General features: G+C 45.8%; 1 protein-coding gene across 2 annotated transcripts in view; it reads right to left on the bottom strand.

Moving 5' to 3' along the window:
• The window catches only part of EMILIN3 (elastin microfibril interfacer 3), a 144,328-nt gene that overhangs the window by 104,442 nt on the left and 13,358 nt on the right, over positions 1-26,528 (bottom strand). For both annotated transcript variants that reach the window (XR_008849689.1, XR_008849688.1), the window contains exon 3: positions 16,626-16,665. The gene's annotated coding sequence lies outside the window, so the exon portion shown is untranslated. The remainder of the gene's footprint in view (positions 1-16,625; positions 16,666-26,528) is intronic.

The raw sequence follows: 26,528 nt of genomic DNA, 5'->3' as shown, positions 1-26,528 counted from the left end.
ACACCTTCCCTACAGCTCTATCTGTATACTGCTGCAGCTATCTCCAGCTCTACTACTGCTGCTATCTCTCTGGGATCACAATATATAGTAGTTATACACCTTCCCTCCAGCTCTATCTGTATACTGCTGCTATCTCTATGGGATCAGGATATATAGTAGTTATATACCTCCCTCCAGCTCTATCTATATAATGCTGCTGTTATCTTTATGGAATCAGAATATATGGTAGTTATACCCCTCACCGTTGAGCTCTATCTATATACTGCTGCTATCTCTATGGGATAAGGATATATAGTTGTTATACACCTTTTCTGAGGCTGTGTTTACACATGGCATTTCTGAATCTATTCTGTTTGCTATTTTATCACAAATGTTCAAATTACTGTAAACATGTGTCATCTTTACTTTAAATTTGAGAAATAGCAGCACAAACAGCCAAAATGCAGTAAGAATATTAGAAAAATGTGTGAACACATAAAGACTTTAAATCTTCATAAAACAGCCATATTGTAATTATAGGTCAAATCACAAATATTTCTCACTTTGAACAAGAAAACGCATCAAAACTGAACGTGTGAAATCACCTCTAATCAGGTCACCTGGGTGAGCTCCAGCACCAGCAGCCTAATTAGATGACCAGGTGCAGTGATCAAACATCACACCCTCAGCCAGAGTAGTTTTCAACAGCTGAAGGAACACTGATTGGGAAACACTGGTCTAGCTAATGGAGAAGTGCTCATTTACCAAAAACCACATGGTAGTGTCAACTCTTCCAAATTAACAACCTCTCTATGCAGTTGGCTCTTCTATCTGGGTATGGAGCCAAGGTACTCTTTCTTTTTATTATAGGGCATGTGGAAAAGGGTTGTCCTGAAGTGGGGGCATATGTGATGGTCTTTAAATTTCTATTTTTACTGCACTTAGTGCTATTCTACGATCTCCAGTCACTACCTAGAATATATAAAGTTGTCAAGGCTTGTAAATTGGCATAGTACGGAGTAAGGCGCAAACCTGCATCCACTTTGCAGATCCACATTTTTCTGATTTATATCAAGATGAAATACAGACCGAAGCCTCAACAATGGTGAAACAAGATGGGACAGACGTATACACAGACAAAGTGATTGCAGATCATTGGGAGGTTAACCCCTTAAGGACACAGCCCATTTTGGCCATAAGGGAACAGACATTTTCATTTTTGCGTTTTCGGTTTTTCCTCCACGCGTTCTAGCAGCCATAACTCTGTTATTTTTCCATTCACAGACCCATATGAGGGCTTGTTTTTTGTGCGCCCAATTGTACTTTGTAGTGACACCTTTCATCTTACCACAAGATGTATGGAGCAACCCAAATTTTTTTATTTCTATGGGGAAATTAAAAAGAAAACCGTTCGATTTTACTCTGTATACTTTACTGCTGTGTTTTCTTTGTTTTGTGGGTCAATGCGATTAAAATGATACCCATGCTTACAGGCTTTATTATTAATTGTACAGTACTGCTTTTATTTATTTATTTTATTTATTTTTTACTTATTTAACAAAATAAGAATGTCTAAATTTGTCCTTTTCTGACGCTTATAACTTTCAAATTTTTCCGTACACGGGGATGTTTGATGGAAATTTTTTGCGCTGTGATCTGTAGTTTTTATCAGTACCATATTTGTTTTCATGGATCATTTTGATCGCTTTTTATTAATTTTTTTCTGACGTTCACCATGCAGGATAATAAATATTATATTTTAATAGCTCAGACATTGATGGCGATACCAGATATGTAGCGTTTTTTTAATGGAAAAAGGGGTCGATTTACATTTTTATTGGGGAGTGGGGCTTTTAAATATGCACAAGAAGCTTGGCCTTCCTGATGCCAGAGGAAGATAAGGAGACCTCCGGCAGCCATCCGAACCCCGCGACTGCACTGCAGGGGTCCGATAACAACACCGGAACCTCCGATTTCGCTATAGATGCTATGATCGGCATTGATCGTGGCATCTATAGGGCTAATGGCGGACATCAGCGTGATTGCTGATATCCACCATTATCGGAGAGTCCCTGATCCTCACCTGCTCCTGCGCTTGCTTCATAGCCGCGCCATAAAGTTATTTGCTGCAGTGCCGTACATTTACGGAGTATGTCCTTAAGGGGTTAAAAACCATGATGAAAATAAGAGCAAAATAGTGAAAGAGCAGACGGCGCAAAGAAAATTGGCGCTTAAACATAGGAGAATAAATACAGGGATGAAGTGGAAACGATTGGGTTTGGGGGAGGGAGAAAGGAAGAGATGGAGGGGGTTGTGGAGTATAGGAAGTGAGAGTGAGAATGGAGGTGAGTTGCGTACTGGGAGCTGTAAATTTCTCCTGGCTTCGCTGGTTTCCATTAGTATTTTGGCTGCGCATCAGAGCGTGTGTCACGGGACGTGGGTCTGCTCTGTGTATGCAGGTGTGAGGTGTTCTGGGGGGGCGGTGCTAGTATGGCGGTACCTGGGCCCCCGATGCACCGCAGTCACTTGATGGTCCGTCGCTGTTATAAATCTGATGAATGAAATGATTTCCATAGGCATGCACGCACTTACTTAGTTCTATGCATTGCACATTTGGCTGGAAGAGGGGGAGAATGGAGGGGAGGGGGGGTTCATGGCTTAGAAGAGGTGGGGGTCTTCAATCCCCCCCTGTTCTCTATTTTAAATTTTAACATTTTTCAGCTGTCTGTGACAGTCAGTTGCAAGAATGCAAAAGGTTGAGGGGGAAAAAGGGTAAGGAGGGGGGCTAAGAGGAGGACGCACTGTATGTGTAGGGGAAGAGATATGGGGAGCAACAAGGAGGAGGGGGTGATGAGGGGCTCTGGTTTATGTTTTTTGGTTTATTCGATGCTCTGGGGAATGAAAATGTGAAGCTATCAAGAGATCGCATCTGCGCAGGGGGAGAATGAATTCCTGCGTGTGCTCACAACGAAGTTGGGGAAAGGAGAAAGAGGGGGAGAGCGAGAGGTGGAGAGGAGTGTGTGAGAGGAAAAGATGTGCAATAGACAGGATACGGGCTGCGGGAACTATAGGTATATATGGCGGTATATGTAGGTTAACACATTATAACAGCAGGATTAATCACAGACCTAGGCCAGTGTTTCCAATCAGTGTGCCTCTGGCTGTTGCAAAACTACAACTCCCAGCAGGCCCAGACAATCCCCATAGGGGACTACTACATGCAATATTTCGATTTCAAATACAGTTTAATGCTATAGCTTAGCATTGATCATTGTTATCGGCGCTCTGCCTTCGGACGGCACAAAGGCATGTGAAAGACCTCCGGCCATCAGGACCTCACAATCATGCTGCAGGGGTCCCGATGAGCCCCCTAAAGGAGTGGCACCAGTATATTACTTTTAGATGCTTTTATTGTCTTTGATCCTCGTATTTGAAGGGTTAATGCTGGACATCGGCGATCATGCCAACGTACAGCATTAGTGGTGGGTTCCAGCTGCTGATAGCAGCCATTACTCACGGAGTATAAATCCTGCTCAGCTTGTGGGCACGTTTCATACACCCAGACCACAACCAGCATGTACATGTACGCTCTGAGTCGTTAAGGGGTAACAGAATGGGGGCTGAATTTTTGGAAGACTTGTATGCGAATGGAGTGGCGGGAGCGTTTGCATAATGCCACTCCATTTATTGTCTAGGAGAGCTGCCACTGACAAGTGTTGTACTCGGCTATCTCCAGCAGCTCCCATAGACAATAAATGGAGTTGCAGTGGAACCCGGAGTCCCGTTCAAAAGGGGTCTCCATAGGCTTTCACCGCACCCTCCCCTTTCACGTACTTGATGTGAAGGTGGATCCAGATGCCTGTTACTTGTTTGTGAAGGGGATAATCTTGGACCAGGTGGTGACAGTGGCGACTGTTTACGCCCCGAATAGTGCTCAGGTCCCCTTTTTAATGAAGACCTTGGAGGATTTGGCCTCCTCCACCCAGGGCATGTTAATACTGGGAGTGGACCTCAATCTACCACTCCAACCACTGTTGGATACGTCCCCACGCCACTCTGCCATTCCTTATAGACAACTGAGCAGATTACGTGCTCTCCTACACTCATTACAACTATGTGACGTGTGGCGTCTCCAACATGCTCAAGATAGGGACTACAACCACTACTCATCCCCTCATAATTCATACAGCAGACTGGATTATCTTTTCATCCCCCATTTTTATCTGCCTAGACTCTCCTCCTCTCTCATTGGCAATTTATCTTTGTCTGATCATGCCCCAGTTTCCTGCTGTTACATATGCCTACGCTCAATAAACCCCACTTCAATTGGCGCCTCAATGAGTCGCTACTTCAAGACTCACTGTGTTTGTCTGATCTTCAGTCAACAATTACCAATTTCAGGAGCGACCACGCTTCAGACGACACACCATTGCCACTGCAATGGGAGGCACTCAAATGTGTGCTGAGAGGGATTTTGATTCGCCATGGTGCTCGTCTGGAGAAGGCTAAATCAGACAAACTCAGAGCCCTATTTGAAAGACTGAACTCTTTAGAGGCCCTGCACAAGAGGTCCTTGCAGGAATCTTCCCTACGTGACCTTATTAAAACACGCCACGACATATGTACGCTGCTGAACGACAAATTTAGGTATTACAAACAGCAATGTTCTAAGGTCTTCTACGAGTGGGGTAATAAGCCGAGTAGATACCTAGCCAGTGCCCTACGAGAGAGGAGGACTGCGCTTTATATCCCATCCATTTCTTCGCCAGGGGGAGGGAAGACTTTTCTGACGGATGAGATATTGAAGGCTTTCGAGAATTACTATACAGACTTGTACAACCTGACGCCTCCTACTTTAGTCCCAAATCACTCCTCACCCTTGCCCTCCCTGTCTGAGTACATTGACCGGACTGCCCTCCCCAGACTGACTGATGCTGACCTGGAGATGCTGGAGGCTCCATTCACTGAGGAGGAGGTGTCGGCTGCCATAGTTAAATTGCCCTCGGGCAAGAGCCAAGGTCCTGATGGATTTACCGCGAAATTCTTTAAATCACTTAAGAGCGGCCTACTACCTGATGCCTTCAACAGCATCTCTCACGACTTGGGTTTCCCTGCTGCGTCTCTGAATGCGCATATTACTGTGATACCCAAGGAGGGCAGGGACCCCAATCTTTCTGCGAGTTATCGCCCAATCTCCTTACTGAATGTGGACACCAAACTTTTCGCAAAACTGTTGGAGGATCGCTTAGAAGGCGTTCTCGGCCCACTGGTCCACCTGGATCAATCAGGCTTAGTCAGAATGAGGGAGACACGTGACAACACTGTTAGAGCGTTATCTGTCGTCCACCAAGCCAAACTGACTCGTCAGCCTCTAATGCTTTTGTCGCTTGATGCTGAAAAAGCATTCGACCGGGTGGACTGGGGGTTTATGAAGACCTCCTTGACACAGATAGGCTTAGGCCTAACAATGATGGGGAGGATTACGGCTTTGTACAGGAACCCTCAGGCTAGAGTGAGGGTCAATGGCTCTCTCTCCGCCCCCTTCCCTATCCGTAATGGTACGAGGCAGGGGTGCCCTCTCTCCCCCTTGCTTTATGTATTATGTATGGAACACTTACTTAACACGATTAGATCGGATCCTGATATTACGGGATTCTGTCAGGGGGGAGAGAGCCACCTCTGTTCTGCCTTTGCGGATGACCTGCTCCTTTATGTGGCGTCGCCTACCACCTCGTTCCCGGCCATTTCAAGGGCCATCCACCAATACTCGCTCCTCAGAAATCACAAAATTAACCTCTCCAAGAGTGTGGCGCTTAACGTCACACTTTCGGGTGCTGAGGTAGACCAGATCAAACGTGACCACCCTTTTCATTGGAACCCAACGTCCTTGAAGTACCTGGGAATGCAGGTCCCGGCGGTACTTGATGACAGTTTCCGACTTAACTTCCAGCCCCTAGTGACGACGATAGATGTGGACCTCAAAAGGTGGACCAAGGGGACTTTCTCGTGGCTAGGGAGACAGGTAGAGAGTTATCATTAACTAGATCCCTACTGCCTTATGAGAAGTTATGCACTTCGGACTCCCTCCCATCTAAACCTGTCTCTCAGATCTATGGTCTGCTCTTAGATGTAGCAGCTCAATCTCCTCCACGTTTTGTGGCGGCTTGGGAGTCAGAAGTGCAAACAACATTTTCTCCCATTGATCGGTCAACGGCCTTTACCATGTGTCACTGCCTATCCATTTCCTGTAAAGCCCAGGAGACCAATTATAAACTGTTATCGCGATGGTACCGAGTTCCCTCTGCCCTTCATAGGATGTTTCCAGCGGTATCAAACCTTTGCGACAGTTCTGGACGTCAGTACTGTCCCGTATCGCCTCTGTCTCTGGAATTACTCTCCAGAATGATCCCAAGGTCCTCCTATTGTCCATAGTACCGACTTCCAGACGGACTCCCTCCAGGGTCCTTGCGAATTTTCTCCTAGTCGCTGCTAGAACGGTGATCCCCAGACACTGGAGGGACCCCTCGCCACCAACCGTTTCAGAATGGTATAGGGAAATTTTATTTCTGTACCGTATGGAGGAACTAATGGCTGACTCCTCGGGTAGACAGGAGAAGTTTATGGCGATCTAGCAACCATGGCTAACATTTGTAGACTCCCCTCCTTTTAGAACTGATGAAACACCTAGGGTGTAGAGGACCTCTTTCCTGTTCTTCCCTGCACATTGATCTTTGTAGGTTCTGATGGCCGTTGATGTGACAGCTGGTAGTTGCGGGAGCTACTACGTGCACCTCCACTGATGGAGGCATGGATCCACCGAAGTCGTAAGTCCTCTGCTATTCCCGCCCCCCCCCCCCTCCTCCGCACCCCTTATCTTCTCCAATAACCTCTATACCCCTTCTGCCCCCTCCCTCCACACTCCCCCCCCCCTTCTAGAGGGAATCTTCCGCTCTTACTCTTGTGCCTCCCCCCCTCCCCCCATTATGACAACCTCTCCTCCTGCTTTCTTAATTTTTCTCTTACCTGTTCTGCTTTTCCCCTCACTGATTATTTTAGTTACACCAAGGTTTCTAATTATGGATAATGATGTGTCGGCTGACTATTGAGTCGTTACTTTGCTTTTGACGATGTGCCTTATTAACATAACCGTGCTCATATTTACCTCTGTGTAGTTTAACCTTGGCAGTGTTATGTCATCTTGTTGGGATGTGACTCTATTCCATGTCAACAGCTGTTCAAAGATTGTTTTCCTGTTTTGCACTCAATAAAATCTTTAATGATAAAAAAATGGAGTTGCAATGTGCAAACACATCCGCCACTCCTTTCGCATACAAGACTTGGGACCCCATTCTTGAGATCACTGGGGGTCCCAGCTCCCAGACCCCCCACCATCATACACTTATCCCCTATTCACAAAATAGGCTATATATTAGGTAAGGGAGAAGAGAACATCTGTTCTGAAAAGAATGCCTACAACATAGACTAATGTCTTAAATCTTTTCTTGGAATGAAAACAAAATAGCTTTTATAAATGAAATAGCGATGTCTCATAGATTTAAGAACAAAACATAGGCTTAGTCTTTCAAAGACATATTTAAGATCATTTTCATGTTCTTCCACATTTCTAGAATATTCAGCGAGACTTAAACATATGGAGGACATCGCTATCATATTGTATTGATATACGTTTTTTGGCTAATGAAGAAGGGCCATGCATCTGGACCCAAAGCTGAGACAGTTTCAAAGTGAAGGAGACATTGGTATTTGGTACGAGTGTGTCAGACTTCCTTGGATGCAGTTATTTAAGACACACAAACATGTTGATGACTGTGAGTTGGGAAATACTTAAGCAAATCGGAGGATCCTGGACTGACCTTCACCAAGTTGAGAAATAACATTTAAAGGGGCACAAACCTATAGGCCGACATTTATCATTGTCTTTAGACAGTTTTTTGTGTCTACAAAAGGCGCAAGCAGGGTTCATTTGCGCCTTTTTTGCACCTTTTGGTTTACACATTTCTGCTGATTTTGAGTTGCAATCCACTGATTTTGGCAATACACATGATGTGAAAGGGTTTTATGAACTGCACTTTTTGTGAAAAGGCACAAAAAAGAAGCAAAGCCACTGAAAAGTCTCTAAAACTACACCAGCCCAGACTTAGCTTTAGCTTTTTAAAAATTTCAGAAAATGTGACCTGTACACAAAAAAAGGTGTAGAAAAATGCTTCACTTACACCTACCATTGGCCGGCATTTATCATTGTAGGTGTAAGTGAAGCATTTTTCAACACCTTTCTTTGTGTGCTGGTAATGTGTAGGAGCACTAAATTTATGAAATGGTCACAGATCATTTGATAAATTTTGGGCAGGTCACATTTTCTGAAACTTCCCTCTTCACATACACCAAAAAGCTAAGCTAAGTCTGGTTTTGTTTTAGAGACTTTTCAGTGGCTTTGAGCCTTTTTTGCGGCTTTTCACAAAAAGGCACAGTTCATAAAACCCTTCCATATCATATGTATTGCCAAAATCGAATAAACCCTGCTTGTGTCTTTTTTGCGCCTTTTGTAGAAAAAAAAAAACAGTTTAAAGACAATGATAAATGTCTGCCATAGTGTATAAGAATTTTCAGACCCTTTAACTTTTTTCACATTTTGTTATGTTGCTCCTTGTGCGAAGATTAAAAAAATAAATAAATAAATAAATAAATAACGCAAATTTTCTCCCATGATTCTACACTTAAAGGAGTAGTCCAGTGGTGAACAACTTATCCCCTATCCTAAGGATAGGGGATAAATTTGAGATCGCGGGGGGTCCGACCGCTGGGGACCCCTGCGATCTCCTGTACGGAGCCTCGACAGCCCGCAGGAAGGGGGCGTGTAGACCTCCGCACGAAGCGGCAGCCGACACGCCCCCTCAATACAACTCTATGGCAGAGCCGAAGCGCTGCCTTCGGCAATCTCCGGCTCTGTCATAGAGATGTATTGAGGGGGCGTGTCAGCGGCCACTTCGTGCGGAGGTCGACACCCGCTATCTGGCTGGAGAGCCTGGCCCCCGTACAGAGAGATCGCAGGGGGCCCCAGCGGTCGGACCTCCCCCCAGCGATCTCAAACTTATCCCCTATCCTTAGGATAGGGGATAAGTTTTTCACCACTGGACTACCCCTTTAATACCCCATAATGACAAAAAGAAAACATTAGAAATCTTTGCTAATTAGGGAGGGGTGCATGAACACCTGGAAATTGCTGATGAGTATGCATGAAGCCTCTCACCGAGGCACGCCCCTAGTCCTTCTCGGTGTCAACGCCGAGAAGGCTTTCGATAGTCAGCTGGAATTTCATGAAGGAAGCCTTGATGTCATTTCAGATACCGATGCCCTATATTGACACTGTATTCTCCCTTTACTCTAACCCCATGGCCGCGTTGCTTGTAAACGAGGTCATTTCACCCCCGTTCGCCATAGGGAACGGCACTCGCCAAGGGTGCCCCTTGTCCCCCACCCTTTTCGTATTGGTCATCGAGACGCTTCTACAAAAGGTTCGCCAAATGGAGGGTGTGAAGGGCATCGTCACACAGGGCGCAGAACTGAAGTTTCTAGCGTTCGCTGATGATCTCTTTCTGTTGAGAGATCCCGTGAATAGCTTACCACATCTTATCACTTTGTTTACACAGTTTGGCGAAATCTCCAATTTTAAGGTTAATATCCTGAAATCCGAGCTCTTAAACATCTCCCTGCCTCAGGCCCTAGAAAAGCACCTTGCCAGCACTATCCCCTTCCCATGGGCGGCTTCTTCTCTGCAATACCTGGGAATCCGCATCCCTAAAAGCGTTTCCAAGATATCTGATTGTAACTATAGGCCATTATTAAAGGACATAGGTACGTTATTGGAGGACTATGATCTCCCATTGATTTCCTGGTTGGGTAGGAAAAATGTAATAAACTGCTACGTCTTACCAAAGATTAGATATGTCTTGAGAATGCTGCCGATTGCCCTGCCTCAATCCTTCTTCAAAATCACAAGGCCTATGTTCTCTAAGTATGTCTGGAAATCTCAAAGGCCGCTTTAACACATAGCATCCTGATCATAAGTCCTACGGCAGGGGGTATCGGACTCCCTGATGTCGGGCTGCTTTACAAAGCTACCCAGCTGCAGAAGTGGATGGACTTGGTTGCCCCACTGCAAGCAGGTGGTGCTGACACTACCCATGATGTGAGGTCTCTTCCGCCTGATATCCTGGAGAGCTTATGGTTGCCCCCTAAGGGTAGGTTTAGACATGGCTCCCCAAACCTTCTGTTCCAAGGCATGCAATCTACTTGGCATGACCTATCCCCCTCTCTCTCCTTCTATCTCGCCACTTCTCCCTGCTAGCCTTATACCTGCAGCTGTGCAGAGGTTCTCGGAGACCTTTCAGCCAATGTGGAATAACCTACGGGATATATCTGTGAGTCGGTTGTTCGGGGGTAGGGTGACGCCATCATCTGAGATGCTGTTGGGACTGTTCCCGAACCAGAGGTACTCTTGCCTACATGTTAACCACTTTACCTCATGTTGTGCACGATTTTGGAAACTGTATGGCCCGCTGAGACAGCCAAATAAGTTTGAGGAAATGCTCCTCAACCCCCAAGCCAGGCAAAGGCGTCTACCTGGGTGTCTCGTTTTCTTTGCGCAGGCATCACCGCAAATGTTCCTCATTTTGTAGCCTCATGGGCTAAGGAACCGAATCTCTCTCTGTCAGAAACCGATGTTTCCATTATACTGAAGCAGTCACATGGCTTTTCAAGGTGCGTGAGACTCCAGGAGACGCAATACAAATTGACATTGAGATGGTACAGGACCCCTGAGTTTCTTTACACACATGGTCAGACGCCAACCTATGCTGGAGATGTAATTCCCACACAGGAACTCTCGCCCATATATGGTGGACCTGCCCAGTTATAGAACCATTTTGGAGAGAAGTGCTGAGAGCCATAGATTGCATTACACCCACTAAGACACTGATTTCTCCTGCAGCGGCCCTTCTAGGACTCCCTTGCCTTGGCTACTCGGCAGGGACTCACTCACTTATCACACAACTTCTAATTGCAGCAAAATCGATTATACCTCTCCCCTGGCTACAAACTGACCCTCCCTCCATAGGGGAGTGGCTCACTAAAGTACACCAGATCTGTCGTTTTGAGGGGATGCAACACAGACAAATGCGTACTCGAAACAAGTTTCTCAAAATATGGCAACAGTGGGTAGTTTCCAAGTTTTGCGTAGACAAGGAGGTCTAGACCACGCCGTCTGGATGTTCCTTGCCGTGGTAATAATATATGAATGCTTAGTTGGGTGGATGTTCACACAGCACGGCAGACAAGCTCTCCTACGAAGCTCAGGGCACTCACGCTCACCTTCGCGTGTCTTGGGTCAAGGCTGAATCTCAGTTGCAGCTCATCCTACTGGTTGCATGTTGTCCATATGCCTCCCCATCCCGGGCATGCTCTGAGTGCTACCTTCTCTCCCGCCCCTGGTAATTGTCACGACCCTATGCAACCCCCCCACCCACTCCCTTCCCCCCCTCCTTCCTCCTTTCCCTTCATCCAGCCCCTCCCCTGGTGCCCTCACCCCACTCGCCACCCTCCTCTCCTCCCTTCCCCTCCCGTCCCCCCCCCCCCCTAATTTGTAGGTTCAAAGTTTTGGTTGCTAGCCCTCCCTAACTAGTCATTGGTACATCTATGCTTAGACACGGTTTGGCTCACGACTACTCTTGTACCATGGAATATGCTTCAAAGGACTAGTTGTTGTCCTTATGTGATGTTTGTTATGTGTTTGAAAACAAATAAAAAGATATTTGATAAAAAAAAAAATATAAAATAAAAAAGAAATCTTTGCTAATTTACTGAAAAGGAAAATCTTGCAGTGACATCAGTATTCAGACCCTTTACTCAGGACTTTTGTAAAGCTCCTTTGGAAGTGATTCCAGCCTTTGGTCTTCTTGAGGATGAGGCCACAAGGTTTACACACCTGGATTTGGGGATTATCTGCCGTTCTTCTTTGCAGATCCTCTCAAGCTCTGTCAGGTTGGATGGAGACCATCAGTGGAAGCCATTTTCAAGTCTTTCCAAAGACGTTTCATTGGGTTCAAGTCGGGGCTTTGGTTGGGCCACTGAAGGAAATTCACAGAGTTGTCCCTAAACCGCTCCTGTGTTGTCTTGGTTTTGTGCTTAGAGTCATTGTTTTTTGCAAGGTGTAACTTTCAGCCCAGTCTGAGGTCCAGAGCATTCTAGATCAGGTTTTCAATAACAATGCCTCTGTACTTTGTTTCATTCAGCTTTTCCCCAACCCTGACCTGTCCCAGCCGTGGAAAGCCACCCCCATAGCCTGTTGCTGCTACTACCATGATTACTGTAGGGATTGTATTGGGCAGGTGATGGGCAGTGCCTGGTTTCCTCCAGACATGATGCTGCCCCCACCATGATCACTGTAGGGATGGTATTGGGCAGGTGAGGGGCAGTGCCTGGTTTCCTCCAGACATGATGCTGCCCCCACCATGATCACTGTAGGGATGGTATTGGGCAGGTGATGGGCAGTGCCTGGTTTCCTCCAGACATGATGCTGCCCCCACCATGATCATTGTAGGGATGGTATTGGGCAGGTGAGGGGCAGTGCCTGGTTTCCTCCAGACATGATGCTGCCCCCACCATGATCACTGTAGGGATGGTATTGGGCAGGTGATGGGCAGTTCCTGGTTTCCTCCAGACATGATTCTGTCCCCACCATGATCACTGTAGGGATGGTATTGGGTGGGTGATGGGCAGTGCCTGGTTTCTCCAGACATAATGCTGCCCCCACCATGATCACTGTAGGGATGGTATTGGGTGGGTGATGGGCAGTGCCTGGTTTCCTCCAGACATGATGCTGCCCCCACCATAATCACTGTAGGGATGGTATTGGGCAGGTGATGAGCAGTGCCTGGTTTCCTCCAGACATGATGCTGCCCCTACCATGATCACTGTAGGGATGGTATTGGGCAGGTGATGGGCAGTGCCTGGTTTCTTCCAGACATGATGCTGCCCCCACTATGATCACTGTAGGGATGGTATTGGGTGGGTGATGAGGTTTGCTCCAGACATGACACTTAGAATTGAGGCCCAAAACTTGAACTTTATTTTATCAGACCAGGGAATCCTGTTTCTCACAGTGTGAGAGTCCTTTAGGTGATTTTTTTTTATTACAAACTCTAGATGGGCTTTCATGCATCTTTTACTGGGGAGAAGCTTTTTTTCTGACCATTCTGCCATGAAGCCCAGATTGTGGAGGCTGCAGTGATGGTTGACCTTTGGGAGATTTCTTCCATCTGCACACAGGATCTTTGGAGCTCGGCCAGAGTGACCACTGGGTTCTTGTTCATGTCACTTACCAAGGCCTTTCTCCCCCCATTACTTAGTTTGGGGAGGCGGCAGCTTTTGGAATAGTTTTGGTTGTTCCTTCTTCTTCCATGTAAGAATTACGAAGGCCACTTTGCTCTTGCAATCTTACAGTGCAGCAAAAGTTTTTTTTGTACCTATCTCAAAATTGGTGGCTCCACACAATCCTGCCTCTGAACTCTACGGGTAATTCTCACTATCTCATAGCTTGGTTTTTGCTCTGATGTACATCATCTGTGAGACCTTATATAGACAGGGCTGTGTCTTTCCATATCCTGTCCAATCAGCTGAATTTACCACAGGTGACTCTGATCAAGGTGGAGAAATATCTCAGGGATGATCAAGAGAAATGGGAGGAGCCAGAGTTAAATATCAATATCAGAAACAGAAAATATTTATGCTAATTTTTAGTTTTTATCTAAATTTTCCCAAATTCTATTTTCCCATTTTCTGGGTTGTTTAGGTGCAAAATGATGGGGATGAAATGTGAAAAAAGTGAAAGGGACTGAAAACTTTTTGAACGTATATCAATCGACTGTGCGTTTGATTGCTGTCTATTGCTCCCATTACCTAGTCATTCCAGAGGGTGGTAATAGTGTTCTTCAACGGAATATCTGATAGAAAGTCTACAGAGTCCATGATCACTACTTTATATACGTCCATCTCTGGGAGGCTGCAGAAACATTTCTACACACATTTGTGAATCGTATTAGATCCCCAACAATCAGCATCTTATATTATCCATATCATGTTTGGTTCTTGGTTGCAATAGTGTACAGTTTCAGTGTAGTAGTTGCAAAAGTTATACATATCAATAAACCACTAGGGTACTCAGTTATATGCTGCCGTATAGAAACGTTGTCAATCCCTGGAGCTATGCCACTAGAGTAGTGACTCCCAACAAGGGTGCCTTTCCACTCTGGAGTGCAAATAGAGCCCTCCTAAGGTGCCGTAAGTCAAGATGGTGACCAAAATAATTGTACCTCTCTAACAGGCCTTCCACATGCCTGCCTGTAAAGTCAGTCTTGGCAGGATGGCATGTGCTTTGCTTACTGCTGCTTGAACATATACTATACATGTGCATGAAAAGGTTACTACTTGGGGGCAGCTCTGTATGTGCTGTGTTTATTGCTGCTTGAGCAGATTTGTGATAATTAATGTGGGGATGAGACATGAGCCTTGAATGTGATTACCACTGTGGGGATAAGACATGAGCCCTGAATGTGATTACTAATGTGGGGATGAGACATGAGCCCTGAATGTGATTATTAATGTGGGGATGGGGCATGAGCCCTTAATGTGATTATTAATGTGGGGATGGGGCATGAGCCTTGAATGTGATTACCACTGTGGGGATGAGACATGAGCCCTGAATGTGATTACTAATGTGGGGATGAGACATGAGCCCTGAATGTGATTACTCCTGTGGGGATGATGCATGAGCCCTGAATGTGATTACTACTAGGGGGATGAAATGTGAGCCTAAATTAGTTTAATTCAAGTGTTAAATAGCAGCTTAAAGCGTACCCGTCAGATCCAACAAAAATTTTTTTTTTAATATATCACTCAGTACCTAATCCAGACCTTGAACATTTAATTTTTATGTGTCTAGCACGTTTTATTTATTTTTTTTATTACACTTTTAATTTTGCTCACCAGTCTGAATTCCTCTCAAAAGGGAGGGGGCGTGGTCTCACTGTGCAGGTCTCCGCCCCCTCTCTCAGTATGCTGTCTGCTCACATCTGCCCTAGCATTAGCAAAACAACAACTCCCAGCTTGTCCTCACTGACAGTAGCGGGACACAAGCTGACGGTGGGAGTATTTTTCCTCCAACTGTGAGCCCTGCACTCACAGCTGTCAATCAAGGAATTGTGTCCATGACATAGGTGATGACGCATGGACACAGCAGGACTAGTATGGGAAAAAAAATTGCAGGAAAAATTTCTAATGAAAGCAATTGCAAAACCTATTGGTTTTGCATGCTTTACAACATATCAACATTTTTTGTATCTGACAGTGCCCATTTAAAGTTATTTTGATTACTTGTTTTTGTCAATTTATTTGTCTTTAAAAAATAAAAACAATGGCATCCAAACCAACTGGTATTGCAGGACACTGCAGCGGACCTCATTCACTTGAACAGAGCTGTGCACTGTGACCTCTTCTTTCTCAGGATCTGTGCAGATTCCAGGGATCAGACCATGGATCATAAAATTATATCATGTCCTTGCAATATGCCATTACTTTAGGAGATCACAGTAATGTATTCATGCAGATCATTTAATCTTCATTAAAGGTACGTTCACACGAGCGGATTACCTGCAGAATTTTGCTTACATTGACTTTAATGTGTTAGCTGAAAATCTGCTATAGAGGCAGATTTGTAGATTTTCCTTCAGACTCTTAGGGCTTGTTCACACGGGCGGATCCACAGAGTATTTTATGCTGTGGATCCGCCAACGATGGACCCCTACAGTGTGCCTCAGATGTGCCTTATCGGAGCAGTCACACTACGATGTGCGAGTCGCCACGCACATACGCAGTATACTGGCACACATTGCAGCTGCTCTTGGCCTAGCTCAGGGAGCAGAGGGAGGGGCCACGAGGTGTGCGAGTATACCGCGCATGCACGCGGCAACACTTACAACGCAGCAATGTGTCTGCTCATAACGGCGGGCACATTTAGAGGCACACTTTAGGGGGTCCATCGTTGGCAGATCCGCAGCGTAAAATATGCTGTGGATCTGCCCGTGGGAACGAGCACTTAGGGTAGGCTCACACATATTTTGCTGCATATTTTCCTGCCCATTGAAGTCTATGGGTAGCAAAATACGCAGCTGATTTTGCTACCCGTTGACTTCAATAGGTAGGAAAATACGCAGCAGCAAAATACGCTACGTGTGACCCTACTATAAGAGAAATAGATAGTCTAGCATTCCAACATTTATTTAGGAAACTGTAAGTAAGGCCTGGGGTAACACTGGCCGGACCTAGTATTCAGCAACCATGTGCTGTAGGGTCAGGTCCACACTGCAGATGGGGATGTGTGGCCTGGCTTTAGGCTTATGTTTCGCCCCGTTAGTAGTCAACCTTTGGGTGGGTTTTCTATGTCACGCTGGAGCCCATGCCTGATAAACTACATAGTGAATACCCTTTCCTAGTCATACTGAATACTTAGATCACTCACGCAGCACTTAAAATATGTACTAACTTAGTCAAATTGTACTTCACCGTAATGGTACCTTCAAATATCCCTGTAGTGTGCCAATCCAATGATGCAACCTATGGAAGAAGAAAAAAAGGTATAACCATGTTTGCAGTAGTAGTCTCAAATGCATAGTGCAGAGGATGGCTTTAACAATGTCAAATCTGACCACGGTGGTAAAATACCACAACACAGTGAAAAGTATAAATATGAACATTGCTTTAGACCTGGTTAGATGGTGACACCTGCTGTTTGTCGCTGTATCGGGTTTCACAATTCAAGTTGCTTAAAGGGGTACTCCGGTGAAAAACTTATTTTTTTTAAATCAACTGGTGCCAGAAATTAAACAGATTTGTAAATGACTTCTATTAAAAAATCTTAAAGGGTACCTCTCATCAAATAAACTTTTGATATATTTTAGATTAATGAATGTTAAATAACTTTCCAATAGCATGTTAATGAAAAATATGCTTCTTTCTATTGTATTTTTCCCGATCAGTCCTGTCAGCAAGCATTTCTGACTCATGCTGGAGTCCTAAACACTCAGAGCTGCCAGCCTGCTTTGTTCACAGCCAAACAGGCTGTGAACAAAGCAGGCTGGCAGCTCTGAGTGTTCTCCTTTGTGAACAAAGCAGACTGGCAGCTCGTAGTGTTTAGGACTCCAGCATGAGTCTGAAATGCTTGCTGCCAGGACTGGTAGGGAGACCCCTAATGGTCATTTCTTCAAAGTGGAAAATTAAATAGAAAGAAGCATATTTTTTAATAACATGCAATTGTAAAGTTATTCTGCATACATTAATCTATAATGTATCAAATGTTTTTTTGATGAGAGGTACCCTTTAATCCTTCCTGTACTTATTAGCTGCTGAATACTACAGTGGAAATTCTTTTCCGTTTGAAACACAGAGCTCTCTGCTGACATCATGAGCACAGTGCTCTCTGCTGACATCTCTCTCCATTTTTAGGAACTGTCCAGGGTAAAAGGAAATCCCCATAGCAAACATATGCTGTTCTGGACAGTTCATAAAATGGACAGAGATGTCAGCAGAGAGCACTGTGGTTGTGATGTCAGCAGACAGTTCTGTGTTTCAAAAACGCTGTAGTATTCAGCAGATAATAAGTACAGGAAGGATTAAGATTTTTTAATAGAAGTAATTTACAAATCTGTTTAACTATCTGGCACCAGTTGATTTAAAAAAAAAAAAAGTTTTTCACCGGAGTACCCCTTTAACGACGCAGGACGTATATTTACGTCCTGCGCCGGCTCCCGCGATATGAAGCGGGATCGCGCCGCGATCCTGCATCATATCGCTTCGGTCCCTGCGCTCATCAACGGCCGGGACCCGCGGCTAATACCACACATCGCCCATCGGGGCGATGTGCGGTATTAACCCTTTAGAAGTGGCGGTCAAAGCTGACCGCCGCTTCTAAAGTGAAACTGAAAGTATCCCGGCTGCTCAGTCGGGCTGTTCGGGACCACCGCGGTGAAATCGCGGCGTCCCGAACAGCTGATCGGACACCGGGAGGGCCCTTACCTGCCTCCTCCGTGTCCGATCGACGAATGACTGCTCCGTGCCTGAGATCCAGGCAGGAGCAGTCAAGCGCCGATAATGCTGATCACAGGCGTGTTAATACACGCCAGTGATCAGCATAGGAGATCAGTACACTGCAAAAAAAAATGTAAAAAAAAAGTGTTAATAAAGGTCATTTAACCCCTTCTCTAATAAAAGTTTGAATCACCCCCCCTTTTCCCATAAAAAAATAAAACAGTGTAAAAAAAAAATAAATAAACATATGTGGTATCGCCGCGTGCGTAAATGTCCGAACTATAAAAATATATCATTAATTAAACCGCACGGTCAATGGCGTACGCGCAAAAAAATTCCAAAGTCCAAAAAAGCGTATTTTGGTCACTTTTTATACCATTAAAAAAATGAATAAAAAGTGATCAAAAAATCCTATCAAAACAAAAATCATACCAATAAAAACTTCAGATCACGGCGCAAAAAATGAGTCCTCATACCGCCCTGTACGTGGAAAAATAAAAAAGTTATAGGGGTCAGAAGATGACATTTTTAAACGTATAAATTTTCCTGTATGTAGTTATGATTTTTTTCCAGAAGTGCGACAAAATCAAACCTATATAAGTAGGGGATCATTTTAACCGTATGGACCTACAGAATAAAGATAAGGTGTAATTTTTACCGAAATATGCACTGCGTAGAAACGGAAGCCCCCAAAAGTTACAAAATGGCATTTTTTTTCCGATTTTGTCGCACAATGATTTTTTTTTCCGTTTCGCCGTGCATTTTTGGGTAAAATGACTAATGTCACTGCAAAGTAGAATTGGCGATGCAAAAAATAAGCCATAATATGGATTTTTAGGTGGAAAATTGAAAGGGTTATGATTTTTAAAAGGTAAGGAGGAAAAAACGAAAGTGCAAAAACGGAAAAACCCTGAGTCCTTAAGGGGTTAAAGCTACTTCTTTTTGGTTACTGGTTGTCACCCAGCATTAACAGAAACAGTAGGATGAAGCTAAAAAATTGTTAAGTTAGTAGCACGTTTAACATTCACATATGGTGGTAAGTGTGCAGAAAGCCCACACCACGGACCATAGAACCCAATGAACACTGTGAGACTGTGACAGGAATGGTTGTCAGAGGTTATATTTCCCCAAGGCACCTGTTGTATGTGGATACCAGGTGTCAGAAAGCATGTCATCCAGGGAAAGCTGGGTGTGATATGGGAAATCTAGGAATAGTTATAATCCCTGATGAGACTCTACTTGCTAGGGACGTTGGTAAATTTTGTTATCAGGCATGGATTTTTATTGGATGAAAAGCAGGGTTGGTAGTGGGGTGTTTAATCCCCTTCCTGGGCAACTCCAGATTTTCAGACTTGCCCAGATCAGCACAGGTGCTGAAGACAGCGCATTACTGGGCTTTAAAGGGGTACTCCGCTGCTCAGCATTTGGAACAAACTGTTCCGAACGCTGGAGTCGGGAGCTCGTGACGTCATAGACCCGCCCCCTCCTGACATCACGCCCCACCCCCTCAATGCAAGTCTATGGGAGGGGGCGTGACAGCCGTCACGCCCCCTCCCATAGACATGCATTGAGGGGGCAGAGCGTTATGTCATGAGGGGACGGGGCTATGAGGTAACGAGCTCCTGGCGCCGGCTCCAGCGTTGGGAACAGTTTGTTCTAAACGCTGAGTAGCGGAGTACCCCTTTAAAACTAGTCAACAAATAAGGCTGTGAGGAACCTGCACCACTGATGAGACTTTGTAACCTGTGCGGGTAACACATTTGTTGACTGTAGTATTGGGTTACTGGTAGTAAGCCACCTGTATATACAGGGAAGTTTTATATGTTTAGTTAGCTCTAGACATGCAGGATTTATTTTGTGTTTATGCCGGAGTGTGAAGGCTGTATTTATTTTGTTACTAAAAAATAAAAACAGAAAAGGCCTTTTTAAAAATTACTTCCATGTCCCTGTCTCTAACTGCTATCTTGTTGATATTTGACTGGGTCTATGGAGCTAATCTCCCGCAAACACATTTCCACAATTATGGTCAAAACTTAAGCAATAACCTAGGTACATAGAACCATGGCCTTGTCACATGGCAAAATGTATCCTGAATAATGTTGTGGTTTATAAAGTATGCCAAATCCTATACCCTGATGGCATCTCTTTAGGTGCCAGGTCTGGCTTATTATCCTTCTTGTATTTACATTGGCGGAATACCAAATATGTTACTGCTTTGTATCTATCCGTGTATTGCATATATTTTACCAACGGAACATAACTATGTACACAAAATTATCTTCATTTTGCAATAATAGAAGCTAGACATTGAGCCGCCACACGCACAAACATATATATGTCACTGTAATAAGCCAGAGCGCACATGTTGTACACATACAGAGCTCCTATTCAGCCCGGCTATAGTTACATCATACACATGCTGAGCACATGTTCGCACAAAGGTAATGCTAATTTCTGACAGGGGGTGGGGGGACAAATGCTACAGGAAAAAAAAGAAATAAACGAGATGTTGTGAGAAGACAATACTTCTGTATTGTAGTATATTGGGCTGTAACTGTTATCCTATGTAATAGGGGTAAAAAAAAAAATGGCAGGCCTGGAGGCAATCACTAGGTCCCTGCTGCCTTGTCCACTGCTTCCCTGCAACTGCGTCATAGACTAAAGAGGTAAAACTTATCCCCTATTAAAAGAATTGTGGGGGGTCCGACAGTTGGGACCCCCCGCGATCTCCAGAACGGCACCCGTGTCTAGAAATGCTACGGCCCCTACCTTCCAAGACAAACTCAACCTGATCCCCATGCAACTGCATCATAGATTAAAGGGGTAGTTCCACAGGAAGGTGGGGGTCCGACAGATCTCTAGAATGGCACCCATATCTTACCTTCAAGCGCTCCGGCCCCTACCTTCCAAGACCAACTCCACGTGATCCCCTTACAACTGCTTCATTGATTAAAGAGGTCATCCAGTTATGTAAAACGTATCCCCTATCCATAGGATTGTAGGGGTTAAACAGTTGGGACCCCCGTGATCTCCAGAACGGCACCTGTCTCTTACCATGAAATAGTCTGGCCCCCACCTTCCAAGACAAACTGGTCTTGGAAGTGACGGCCATCTGCGGGCCATCACTCCCAAGACCAGTTCTTCTTGGAAGGTGGGGGCTAGAGCACGCCGAGGAAAGAGAAGGGCCCCGTTCTGGAGATTGCAGGGGCTCCCAGCAATCGGACTTACCACAATCAGACACTTCTCCACTATCTATACATTTTACATAACTGGAGTCCCCCTTTATCTGTCTCCTGCTCAGTTCCTTTGTGTTACAGTGGGCCACTTCTCCAGCCCGTGAGCGCACTGTTCCCCTCTCCCCTGCTGCTGGCGGGGCTGGGAGTCGCATAGCGGGACGCGCTCGCATGCGAATCCCAGCCCATCACTTATCACGCTTCTCTGCTGCTTCCTCCGCCTCTCAGCTCCAGCTGAAATTTAAAAGGTCAGTACACCCATAATTATGTGAAACACCTCTATATTATAAGTGCCTGCACCTCCCACACTTCCCTGCTGGATCTTCAGTGCAATTTGCCTGAGATTAAGCGTTCCATACTGTCCGTTTGCCTTGCCTGTGTTCTGACCCTTCCACTACATTATTTGACTCCGCACCTTTGCCGCCTGCCTTGACCTTCTGCTAAGTCCGACTACGCCTCTGCCTCATCCTTCTGTACTTCGCCTCGCCCAGCTACCTGTGTGCTCGAGTCGTATCGGGGGTAGCGACCTGGGTGCCACCTGCCACAGCAAGTCCATCCTGCCTTGCGGCGGGCTCTGGTGAAGACGAGCGGCACCCTAGACTCTGCTCCCTGATACAGCCCGTGTCATCTGCCACTCAGGTCAGTAGATCCACATCTAGCATCATTACACTTTTCAATGCAATCCTCCTGTCTAAGAGATCGCAAGCAGGAGCTTTCCTAATGCATATACCAAACCTGTGCAGCAAGTGTAGCCTGAAAACATCCTACCTCCTGATAGTGGAGGCCCGTTAAGATGGAGCAACTCCACTCATTCTCTATGGGAGCCATGGAGACAGCCAAACACTGTACTCAGCTATCTCTGATGTAGATACATGACCTTTGCCAGATGGTAAAACCCCTTTAATCCTTTGGTGACACATGACATACACTTACGTCACTGTCTGGGTCCGGACTGGCGGCTGGTGAGGACACAGGAGGTGGATCCTCTGTGCCAGAAAGGCAATGGCGCGGGTCGTACTGGAGGATCGGTTCTAAGTAGTTACTGGTGTTCACCAGAGCCCGCCGCAAAGAGGGATGGACTTGCTGCGGCGGTAACTACCAGGTCGTGTCCCCCAGTAGCGACTCGACCTCTCTGGCTGCTGAGACTGGCGCGGTACACAAGGACTAGACAGAGGCGAGGTCAGACATAGCAGAAGGTCAGGGCAGGCGGCAATGGTTCATAGTCAGGGGCAACAGCAGAAGGTCTGGATATACAGCCAAGGGAACACACTAAACGCTTTCTCAGGGCACAAGGCAACAAGATCCATCAAGGACAGGAAGGTGAAGTGGGTATTTATGTGTTAGGGAGGTGATAGACTGATTGGGCCAGGTACCAATTAGCGGTGCACTGGCCCTTTAAATCTTAGAAAGCTGGCGCGCACGCGCCCTAGGGAGCGGGGCCGCGCGTGCCGGGACGAGACCGACACCGGAGGAGGAGGGTGAGTGGAACGGGGAGTGATCCGCGAGCGGACATGACCCGCCGGCACGAACACAGCAGCGCTCGCGGTCAGAGACCGGAGCGCTGCTGTCAGCAGAATGCCGCGAGCGCTCCGGGGGGACAGCGGGACCCGGAGCGCTCTTCGTTACAGTCACGTGTGCCAATCAGGGACTATGACGCAAGCTCGGGAGCTGAGCTTGTGTGACAGACAGCAGGTGCTGATCATAACTGACATCAGCTATCACTCTGAAGTCGGTCATTTAACCCTTAAAATTCCGTGATTCAGGCAGACTGTACTAGCAGAGTGCCGACCTTACTGATCAATGCTATCAGATAAGCAATCTAGTAATCACTTGGAAGAGTCTCCCTTTCCCATTCTCAAGTTAAAAAAAAAATAAAAAAGAGCGTAGTTGTCCAACTATTAAAATATAATGTTGATGATCCTGCAATGGTCAATGGCGTAAATTGAAAAAACAAATGCCCAAATTGCTCATTTTGGGTACCCTGGCCCTCTTACCCCCCTTTTTAGCAACCCGGCCCTACCCTTCGAAACTGAACTCTGCGTCCTTTAAGGCCACACGTCACTCTCGCAACTCCTGTTCGAGATGTCACGTCTGCCACGGCCTTAATACCCTTGACCTTCCTCCCTAGTGTACCCCCAGGGGGTTGGTTCACTCAGGTATTTTTACTCCTCGCTGCTACCCAAGAGACATTTACACAGACCACTTACAACCTTGGAGCATTTCTGTGCCCCCCCCCCCCCCACACACACACACAAAATTTAATTGATTTACAGAGTGTTGCGAAAATCTTGGGAAGACCCGGTGAAACCTCCTAACCTAGTTAAATGGGAGACTGAACTAGGGTGTGACCTCACCACCAAGGTGGTTTTTTGTATTTTTTTTACTAGCCCATAAGGCTTCTTTTTCCTCTAGCATACAGGAACATAGTTTTAAGATTCTATCAAGGTGGTATAGTTGTCCAGTTCGTATCCCTGAGATGTTCCCGACAGCCTTGGACACATGCTGTCGCTGTGGTAATGCGATGGGCACATACTTGCATACTTGGCGGGACTGTCTAGCTCTTTCACCCTTTTAGGACTCAGTCCTAGACCTATACAACAGGGTCTCCTCAGGCTCTATCCTGCCATCTCCTAAAATTGATCTCTTGTCTTTTTTTCCGGGCTCTCCCCCTAGGGCCAAAAGAGGCCTCCTTAGACATTTCATTGGTGCCGCTAGGGGGTGATCCCCCGGCACTGGAAATCTCCAGTTACTCCATCCATGGCAGAGTTCGGGGAGACCTTGAACAAAGTACGTAGGATGGAAGAAATGGTGGCTTCTAACAGGGATGTGCTTGAGGCCTTTATCGGTGTGTGGCTATCTTGGGACTCTTTTAGAGAGTCTCAGGAGTTTTTGGCTTGGGTAGGTTGATTAATGGACATTGCCCCATTCATGGTACCCCCTCCCTTCCCCTACACTTTCCTGCCCCTCCCCTCCCCGCCATTCTTTCCTCTTCTATCTCCTGTTTTCCTTCGGCTTTCCCTCCTGGCTTTCTCTTTCCCCTCTTTTTCTCTCTTCTTTGGTTTTGTCTTCTCTTTATGTATTCGTTTAAGATGGGAGCCATTGGCCCCTTTATTTGCTTGAGGTCACATACGCTATTGTTTCCTACCTAGGGTTGTACACCTAACTTGGGATGCTATTATGTTTATTTATAAGTGGATGATGGGAGTTGTAATATTGCTCTTCACAATACCATTGTGTTTCAGGCCTTCCCTGTATTGTTTTTTATCATGTTGTTTTTACTGCGATCCTGTATACATCCTTTTTGTGCTACCTGCATATGTGACCAATATTATTGTTTACACTATTGTTTATTGTTTCTTTGTAAAATCTTAACACAATAACGACCATGGAGATGTATACACGTCCAGGCAGGATGCACGTTCCCGCACCAGGACGAGTATACACGTCTATGGTTCTCGTGGGTGCTGCCCAGTGCACCCACGAGATTGCGGCAGGGACTCGGCTGTAACACACAGCCGGGACCCTGCCGCACTGCCAGGACCGAAGTAAACTTTGGTTCCGGCAGTTTAACCCTTACAGCCGCGGTCGGAAATGACCGAGGGCTGTAAGTGTCTTGGCAGAGGGAGCTCCCTCTGTCTTTCCTGCAGCACCCCGCATTGCGATCGCGGGGTGCTGTGTGTGATCCCCCATGTCTCTCTCCTATAGCACCCCACAACGATCGCGGGGTGCTTCTAGTTACCTGGGCAGCCGAGGGTCTTTACAAGGACCCCCAGGTCTTCCCCGGTTATTGCCGGAGGCACGTCCTGATATGCTGCCAGCTAGTGAAAAACTAGCAGGCAGAATATAACTGCAATGCTTTGGAATACCTATACAAACCTTGCATAGCACATAAAAAATTGTTAGGCTTCTAATTCATTTAAAATGTTAAAAATTAAAAACAAATGAAATGCTTTCAAAATAAAGTAGACATCTGTATATGTTTCATAAACTATTTGGTCAGAAAGTATAAATATATGCAACCTATTAGTGTTAAAATATAAAAAAAAATCGTTATTTTTTTTAATTTCATGATTTTTTTGCATTGTAAAAAAAAACTACAAATGATATCGGCTTACTTTTACTATGTACATGAAGGACAACTTGTGACAAAAAACAAAGTCAGAATTATCGTGATTGGCAAAACATTACCAGAGTTATTCTCTAATGAAGTCAGACATCCCCGATTTGAAAAACACAGGCCTGGTCTTTCAGGGGCAAACAGGTTCACACTACGTTTTCTCCCATACGGGAGCGCATACGGCAGGGGGGAGCTAAAACCTCGCGCTCCCGTATGCCACCGTATGCGCTCCCGTATGTCATTCATTTCAATGAGCCGGCCGGAGTGAAACATTCGGTCCGGTCGGCTCATTTTTGCGCCGTATGCGCTTTTACAACCGGACCTAAAACCGTGGTTGACCACAGTTTTAGGTCCGGTTGTAAAAGCGCATACGGCGCAAAAATGAGCCGACCGGACCGAACGTTTCGCTCCGGCCGGCTCATTGAAATGAATGACATACGGGAGCGCATACGGTGGCATACGGGAGCGCAAGGTTTTAGCTCCCCCCTGCCGTATGCGCTCCCGTATGGGAGAAAACGTAGTGTGAACCCAGCCTCACTTGTATTGGTCCTTAAGGTGTTAATAAATGCTGATTTACTGTAAAATGCACTGCATAAAAACTGTACCCTACAAAATTGTGTTTAGTTTTTATTATTTTTTTTTTTATTTGACCCCACAAATATTTTTTCTCGGTTTCGACAAAGAATTTGTGGTAACAGGGTCTCAATAGAAAGTTCAATTGGTCCTACATAAAACAAACCGTGTGGCCCTATAGATGGGAAATTTTAAGAGTTTTGGCTTTTGAAAGGTGAGGAGAAAAAAATTAAAATGCAAAAGTGAAACTTGGCTGCATCCTTAAAGGGATGTCACGCCCCCTCCCATAGGCTTGCATTGAGGGGGCGGAGCATGACATCACACGGGGCGGGGCCTTGACGTCAAAATGCTCCGGCCCCGTGATCGACAGTAATCAGACCCGGAGCAAACACGCTCTGGGGACTGATTTTAAATGGGGTGTGGGTGTGGCGTGCAAGATCACGGGGGTCCCCAGCGGCGGGACCCCCGTG

The sequence above is a fragment of the Hyla sarda genome, chromosome 13, assembly GCF_029499605.1.
Source record: "Hyla sarda isolate aHylSar1 chromosome 13, aHylSar1.hap1, whole genome shotgun sequence".
Classification (NCBI taxonomy): Eukaryota; Metazoa; Chordata; class Amphibia; order Anura; family Hylidae; genus Hyla; species Hyla sarda.
Note: the sequence above shows the minus strand (reverse complement) of the source record. Positions and strands in the feature narration are given on the sequence as shown.